This window comes from Dermacentor silvarum, chromosome 5, assembly GCF_013339745.2.
Source record: "Dermacentor silvarum isolate Dsil-2018 chromosome 5, BIME_Dsil_1.4, whole genome shotgun sequence".
Classification (NCBI taxonomy): domain Eukaryota; kingdom Metazoa; phylum Arthropoda; class Arachnida; order Ixodida; family Ixodidae; genus Dermacentor; species Dermacentor silvarum.
The window spans coordinates 110540524-110548708 of record NC_051158.1 but is presented as its reverse complement, the minus strand read 5'-3'; positions in this window follow the sequence as shown (position 1 = coordinate 110548708).

Genomic DNA, 8185 nt, shown 5'->3' with positions numbered 1-8185 from the left:
GGAGGGTCCGACCCTCATGTGCTCGGGTACGTGGTGTCGCCAAACGCCTGCTTGCGCAGACGCCCCTGCGGGGTAATGTTCTATTAAGTGCAAAAATGTGCTTGCAGTGTATTTAGTGTAATAGTGTATTTCGTTTAGCACGCAATGTTTCTACAGAAACTGTTCAAATTGTCACGGGGATTCAGAAGTACACGGGAGAGACAATATTTACAGGCTGCTGCTACCATAGAATGGCTGACAGAATCTCACGCGCCATGTCCCGTTTCTTCCTCTTCGCGTAGCACAGCGGTCCTTTAATGGCAGGCTCATACGCAATGCCTCGTAATATTGCACAATTTCCCTTGTACCGAAATGGTCAACTGACGATGCTCTCGGACGACAAGTTGCCTGTTGTACATGAAGGACGTACACCACACCACTATGCCTGGACACCAAAGTTCTATTAGGCAAGAAGGAATTCTTATAAATTTCATGGAACACAATCCCCGGCTTGTTAGGGTGTGTTCCAATTCTGGCCAGCTATAACTAGGAGTCATCCGAGACAGCTTCGAGTCCAAGTAATGGTACGCGTTTCGAGCCGTCTGCAAGACGCTTCTGCACGTGACGCCCCCTCGCGGCGACAAAAAGAAAGTTGATAAAAGCACCCATTATTTCTGTATGTTAAGTATTTTCGCCTGCAAACGTATGGAAGACACGATGTCACTTAAGGGTATAGAAAAGCGTGTCCACGTTTTCGTATGCGCAGACGACATTCCCGTGAATATCCAAGCGTCGTGCTCAGTCGCCATCTTGTTTAGACAGTAAAGTAGCCTAATCGTTCTTGACTTCGATGCTGTCTTCGTGAGAAATGGAAGGAAACTTAAGATGGCCGCTGTCCGCTGAGCCGTCTACTTTGCCGTCCAAGACGAGTATTGGAACTCAGCCTTAGCAGGTCAGGGGAATTTGATGCGAGTTTCAATTGGCGATGCCGCTAAAAGGAACGATTTGTGGAGGGAACTGGCGGCACTGCTCAATGCAGAAGGGCCGCCAATCAAGACGGAGCGACAATGGAGGGTGTGGTGGACTAAGTTCGTGTACAGATGTAGGCGCGACGCAGGCAGGCTGGCCGGGGAGATGAGGTTAGTGAAAAGTAGTTAATAATGAATAAGTTCCACGCTTTTACGAGACCATTTATTTTTTCTTGCAAAGCCATAGGCGGTGGCCAACTGGGCAGCATGAGGGGCCGCGTGCTGGCACTTGTAGGCGGAGGAAGTGGCGACAGCCTGGGAGTTTTTTTTTTTTTTTTTTTGTCTGACGATTCCGATCTGCGAATGTGAGTGCACTGTAGTAGTTAGGTGCAGGTGATCTAGGTGCCTAAAAAATCTGGGAAGTGTACTGCAATTGCAAATAGCAGCAACTACAGACCAGCTTGAAGTCTAAACATTAAGCAACCCTCGCGAACACGGGCCCTATAGTAGTTCCGTCTAGATCCTGTAAAAAGTCGAAGTGGTAATGCTGGAGAAAGCAATGTGAACTTGTGCTTCAATTGAACATATGTCGCCTTTAACTGCATGGTTGCCAAAAGAGAACGCAGGTGTGGTGTCGCGCAAGGTGGTAGTACATTGCATTCCTTGCAGATGTTATAGTCCCCTTCCTTATGTATGCATATTTGCAGGAAAGTCGCTCGGCACAGACTCATGCCCTCTCAGCCACGTCCGAGCCGGACACGAGTGGTACAGCGCGGGCAATATCATCAGCCCAACCATCTGCACCACATGCCGTGCCCCCCGCAGGGGCGTCTGCGTCAGCAGGCGTTTGGTGTGTTGCGACACCACGGACCCGAGCACACGAGGGTTGGCCCCTCCCGCGTCTAACCGTGCGTGGCTTAGCCGTGTCCGGGGAAAAGGGGATCCTGGAGGTTGAGCCGATGCCGGGAGTTCGGACCTTTATGGCCCCTCGGCGGAGGCTATACACCCCTTTGTCCTCTGCTTCGCGTAGACGGCACCCCCGGCACTGACCCACCCGGGGGAAATCGGTAGTTGCCTTTTCCTATCCTCCTCTCCGATCTTTGTCTTTCTCTCTCACTTGCAATCTTTCCTGTATCCTCCTCTCTTCCTCTTATTTCCGACTTCGCAGGCAGCAAGGGTTAACCTGGTGTATTCTATCCAACCTAGGATATTTATATTAGGTTATAGTAGCTACGTACAGCTGGCGTCTGCGTCTCCTTCGGGTGTCGTAGCGTCCCCTTGCTGGGCTCGGTGGTGGGCGGCTGGCGTAGCTGCCGAAAACAAAAAGTATTTATGGCTTTAAGCACCTTTCCCCGACTGCCTGATCGCCCTCTTTCTAAAAGAGGGCGCACCGAAGAAACTCAATTTTTTTTCCAACGCAAGGAATCCTTCCCACGCTACCATGTCATACATAGCAAATGCGCCGAAAAGACACTTAGAACCCTTTCACCTTTCACCGTTGCAAAAGTTCTCACAGACGTGCTGGGTCCCGGATACAAAATCACTAAAATGGCTAGCGGCGACCTACTGCTTGAAGTACGCGACAAACTACAACATGAAAAGATTTCAAATATCCTTGCTTTTGGTGACGTTGAAATCACGGTAACCCCACATCGCTCAATGAACACATCCAGAGGTGTGGTATCCGATGATGATCTCATGAATCTTAGCGAAGAACTAGTTGAAGGATGGAAGGAACAGGATGTTATCAAAGTTCAAAGTATAATGATCAAACGTGACAACAAAGAAATTCGTACAAAGCATCTCATTCTCACCTTTGCGACGAGTGTACTGCCGGACTCTCTCGAAACTGGTTACACAAAGACACGAGTAAGACCCTACATTCCAAATCCACGCAGATGTTTCAAATGTCAGAGATTTGGCCATGGCTCGCAAAGCTGCCGTGGCCGGCTTGCGCAAAATGTGGCAAACAAGAACACGCTTCCGACAACTGCACTGACACGCTCCACTGCGCAAACTGCGACGGTGAGCATGCCTCATATTCCACATCATCCCCTACGTGGAAGAAGGAAAAAGATATTACATTGAAAGTGAAAGAGAACATCTCATTTCAAGAAGCGCGGAAACGCATTTCCTTCCTGCATACCGCAGGGTATGCTGGTGCAGCGCGAAAGGGGGCAACGCTGCAGCAGACTCCGGCATCGGCCCGGTCCACAGAGTGTGACCACGGCTGTGCCACCAGCCTCCCAGGCGACAGCAGCCAGCGCTGCTGCGCCGTCTCTGAAGGAGGGCCCATCGACCTCTGGGTTGGTGGCCTCCAAGGCCCTGCTTTCCGAGGCAAGGCCCACCCTGAAAACACCCCGCTCGCTTGAGCGGAAGTCCAGCGGCTTCTTGGAGTCGATGGACACAACCCCAAGCCAGGCGGCGCATCCAGCGCCTCCGGAGCGACGCGATTCTCGCGACCGCTCCAAGAAAGACAAACCCCGGATTACGGGGCCTGGAAAGGCTCCGTAAGCCAACTAGACTATCCTCCTGACACACAGCCCAAAACAAAAACAAAATGGATACACAAATATTACACTGGAACGTGAGAGGCCTAATGCATAACCTCGATGACATTAAAGAACTTTTACACAAATACAATCCAAAGGTGCTGTGTGTTCAGGAGACACATCTTAAACCTAAACAAACAAACTTTCTTCAGCAATACGCGATTTTCCGGAAAGACCGGGACGATGCTGCTACATCGTCAGGCGGTGTAGCTATAACTGCCGACAGAGGCGTTGCATGTCGGAAACTGCAACTCCAAACTCCTCTTGAAGCAGTTGCTATCGAAGCAGTGCTATTCAATAAACTAGTCACCATCGCGTCTATATACATCCCCCCAAGTTATCAACTCTTTAGAAAAACATTTCAAAGCTTTATTGATGAACTCCATCACCCTTACATAGTCGTTGGTGATCTAAACGCACACAGTACACTGTGAGGCGACTCTCGCTGTGATGCGAGAGGACGACTAATAGAAAACTTTCTACTCTCTTCAAGTGCGTGCCTGCTTAACAAAAAAGAACCAACATTCTACAGCCCCACACACAAAACATTTTCTTCCATAGACTTAAGCATAGCGTCTAGTACAATTCTGCCATATCTGAAGTGGGATGTGATAATAACCCTTATGGAAGTGATCATTTCCCCATCGTACTAAACCTTACAAAACAATCTGAGTGCTCTACACACGTTCCTCGATGGAAAGTCGACTCAGCTGACTGGACGCGGTTTCGTGAAGAAACACATTTGCCCTGGGACGATGTCCGTTCACTTGATATTGACGCTGCAGTAGCATACTTTACAGCGTTTATTATTGATGCTGCATCAGTATATATACCCCAAACAAATGGGTCGCCTTCGAAACGACGTATTCCATGGTGGAATGAGGAGTGCAGGGAAGCCCGGAAAAAGCAAAACAAGGCCTGGAATCTCCTTCGTACCTCCCCGACTGCAGAAAACCTAATTAACTTCAAGGCGATTAAGTGACAAAGTAGAAGAACACGCCGCCGCGCTAAACGGGAAAGTTGGGAAAAATACATATCCAGCATCAACTCTTATACAGACGAACGCAAAGCCTGGAACAGGGTAAACAAAATTAAAGGCCGCGAAACTCATCCTTTACCTTTATTAAACACACAAGGAGACACTCTTGAGGACCAGGCTGATTGTCTAGGAGCACATTTCGAGCATATATCCAGTACATCCCATTACACAGACACATTTGTAAAATACCAGCGACAAGCAGAGCGACAGCCTCTGGCTGGGAAGGATACAGTCAATGCAGCATACAATCGCCCATTTAGCATGGCGGAGTTTCAGGCTTCACTGAATTGTAACGATTCTGCCCCAGGAAGTGACAGAATACTATATGAAATGATAAAACACCTACACCCTGAAACCCACAGAACACTACTGTCACTCTTTAACACCATGTTCTCTGCCGGCTACATTCCGACTGCATGGAAAGAAGCAATCGTAATTCTTATTCTCAAAGATGGCAAGGAACCTTCTTGGGCCAGTAGCTATAGGCCTATAGCTCTGACAAGTTGTATATGCAAGCTCTTCGAGAAAATGATTAACCGGCGGTTCATCCATTTTCTTGAAAGCAACAAAATACTCGATCCCTTACATTGCGGTTTCAGAGAAGGTATGTCCACAACAGACCACCTTGTTCGCATTGAATCTTATATTAGAGAGGCTTTTTATACATAAGCAGTTTTGTCCTCTCAATATTTCTGGACCTAGAAAAGGCTTACGATACGACATGGCGCTACGGAATTCTTCGAGATCTTTCGTCGATGGGTGTCCGTGGCAACATGCTAAACACAATCGAAAGTTATCTGTCTAACCGCACATTTCGTGTAAGAGTGGGTAACGCTCTTTCTAGGCCCTTCACCCAAGAGACCGGTGTGCCTCAAGGGGGTGTGCTTAGTTGCACGCTATTTATTGTAAAAAAGAACGGCCTGCATACAGCCATCCCACGCACTATGTTTTATTCCGTTTATGTCGACGATGTGCAGATAGCCTTTAAGTCACGTAATATTGCCTTCTGTGAACGACAAATACAGCTGGGAATAAACAGATTGTCTAAATGGGCAGATGAAATGGTTTCAAAGTTAATTCACAGAAGAGTACTTGCGTACTCTTTACAAACAAGAGAGCTGTAACGCCAGACCCAACTATTGAAATAAAAGGAGATACGTTCTCTGTCAGGAGCGAGCATAAGTTTCTAGGAATCATTTTAGATTCCAAGCTGACGTTATCCCTCATCTTAAGTACTTGAGGACAAAGTGCCTGAAGACAATGAACCTCCTAAAGCTTCTATCGCGCACAACATGGGGCACTGATCGACAGTGTCTCTTAAACTTGTAAACAGTCTTGTCCTTTCACTCCTTGATTACGGGTCTATAATTTATAATTCCGCAACGCCAAGTGCATTAAAAATCCTAGACCCCGTTCACCACTTGGGCATCCGTCTCGCGACTGGTGCTTTCAGGACAAGTCCAATCCAGAGCCTCTACGTAGAGTCGAATAAGTGGTCGCTTCATCTGCAGCGGTCATACAGCAGTTTTACATATTTTCTGAAAGTACAAGCAATATTGAACATCCGTCTTATTCAACAATAACGATGTGACTGCTGCCACACTCTTCCACATCGACCTGCAGCGAGAAAGCCGTTCTCTTGCGTGTGAGGAATCTTAGTGAGGAAAGGGTGTTCCGCTGCTTGATCATCGTCCTATGGCTCCAGCGGAACTGTTACCTCCGTGGCAGTGGCAGCTCATAGATTGTGACATATCATTTATAGAAGTTACGAAACACGCGCCAGAGGCACACATTAAAATGCATTTCCTAGAACTCCAATCTAAATCCTCGTGTACAGAGTTTTACACAGACGCTTCCAAGTCACATGCCGGAGTATCTTATGTAGCCATCGGTCCATCCTTTTCGGAATCCGGTGTACTGCACCCGGAGACAAGTATCTTTACGGCTGAGGCCTATGCACTATTATCGGCTGTAAAGTATATAATGAGATCAAAACTTCAAAAAGTTATCATATTTACAGACTCCAAAGTGTCGTGAAAGCATTGAAGTCACTCTGTAAACGCGAAAACCCTGTACTTAATGAGCTCTATCCATCCTGTGTAAAGCATATATCTCTAACCAGCATGTGATTATATGCTGGTGCGGGGCCACAGAGCATTGAGGGTAAGTTCGAGCAGACCAAATGGCCACATCAGTTACATCTCAGGCGTTACATCTCCCTACAGCTGCTGTTCCCGCAACAGATTGAAGCTTTCCTGCGAAAGAAACTGCGAAGCCACTGGCAACGCTTATGGGAGCGGAAAGAAATAATAAGCTTCACTTGATAAAACCACAGTTAGGCTTCTGGCCCCCCGTAACGAAAACACGACGACTGATGTCCTGTTCTGTCGTCTAAGAATAGGACATACATATGGCACCCACAATTTTTTGCTTACTGGTGATGAACCACCAACCTGTGGTAGATGTGGTGAGAGACTGACTGTCTCCACGTCCTCGTGGAGTGTCGGGAAGCTGAACAGAGAGAAAGAATATTTTCCTCAAGCGTACCCATATCATCTGCTCTTCATCCCATCATGTTTCTTGGTGGAAGAACCGCTTTTTAACGACAAAGCAGTCGTCGATTTCTGAACGATATGGTCCTTCATGTTATTAGCCCAATGAGTTCTGGATCGTAGTTTTTATAGCACATGCCTCAGGCCCTTGTGATTCAAGGGCTCTGTATAGGCAGTAGTGTTTCTTACCAATTACTGCATCTTAAATATTTTAAATGTCTGTCATTCTTTCTCAACGCATTCTTCCCTTCATAGTACACCTCATTAGTCATTTCCATGTTTTTAGTACCTGTATATTTGCGCACTTTACAGCGATTATTTTTAGGCCCCTTTACAGCCACGCTTCATCTACTTCTCAGAATTCATCGCTCCACTGCACACTCACAAAACACTGACATGGCGCTCTTTGGCCATAACTGGCCCTGCGCCATAAAACCACACCAACATCATCCATCATGCATGCACGCGTGCAAGAACATGCCGGTCCGACCCGAGCCCACCGCCTCAAACCTGGTCCCGGCCGAAGCCCGGAGCTTCAGCCGTGAACCCAGCCCGAGCCCACCGTGAAGACTACTTTATTCCCGGCCCGGCCCAGCGCAAAGGCCGGTTTGGGTCCGGGTTTTCGGGTAAAACCCGAGCCCATGGAGTGCTCTATCTTGAAGGCACTTTAGGCAAGCAAACAAAAAATACCGGCAGATCCCACGCCCAGTGGCAATCGGAGTTATGCGAAGCAGTGTGCGGGGAGTGACCAAGTTAACGGAACGACCACGAGAGCCCCAAGACGTAGGCGGCTGTTTCAGGACCTTCATGACACACATCTCATGATATTCATGTCATGACTATCATTTATGTTCGTCATACACACTTGTCATACTATGCCCAATTTTAGTACCTACCAAATTAACGAAACGACCATGAGAGCACCAAGACGTAGGCGGCTAGACAGATAGATGGATACTGTGAAAGTGGCAAATGTTCGCCATTTTAGTTGGTGGTTCACGGTTGCTACCGTCAGGTTGGTCGACCGGGGAACACAACATGGAGTCAGGGTCCTTTTATAGGCGGTGAAACTCTCAGATCTATGATCCGGTGTCG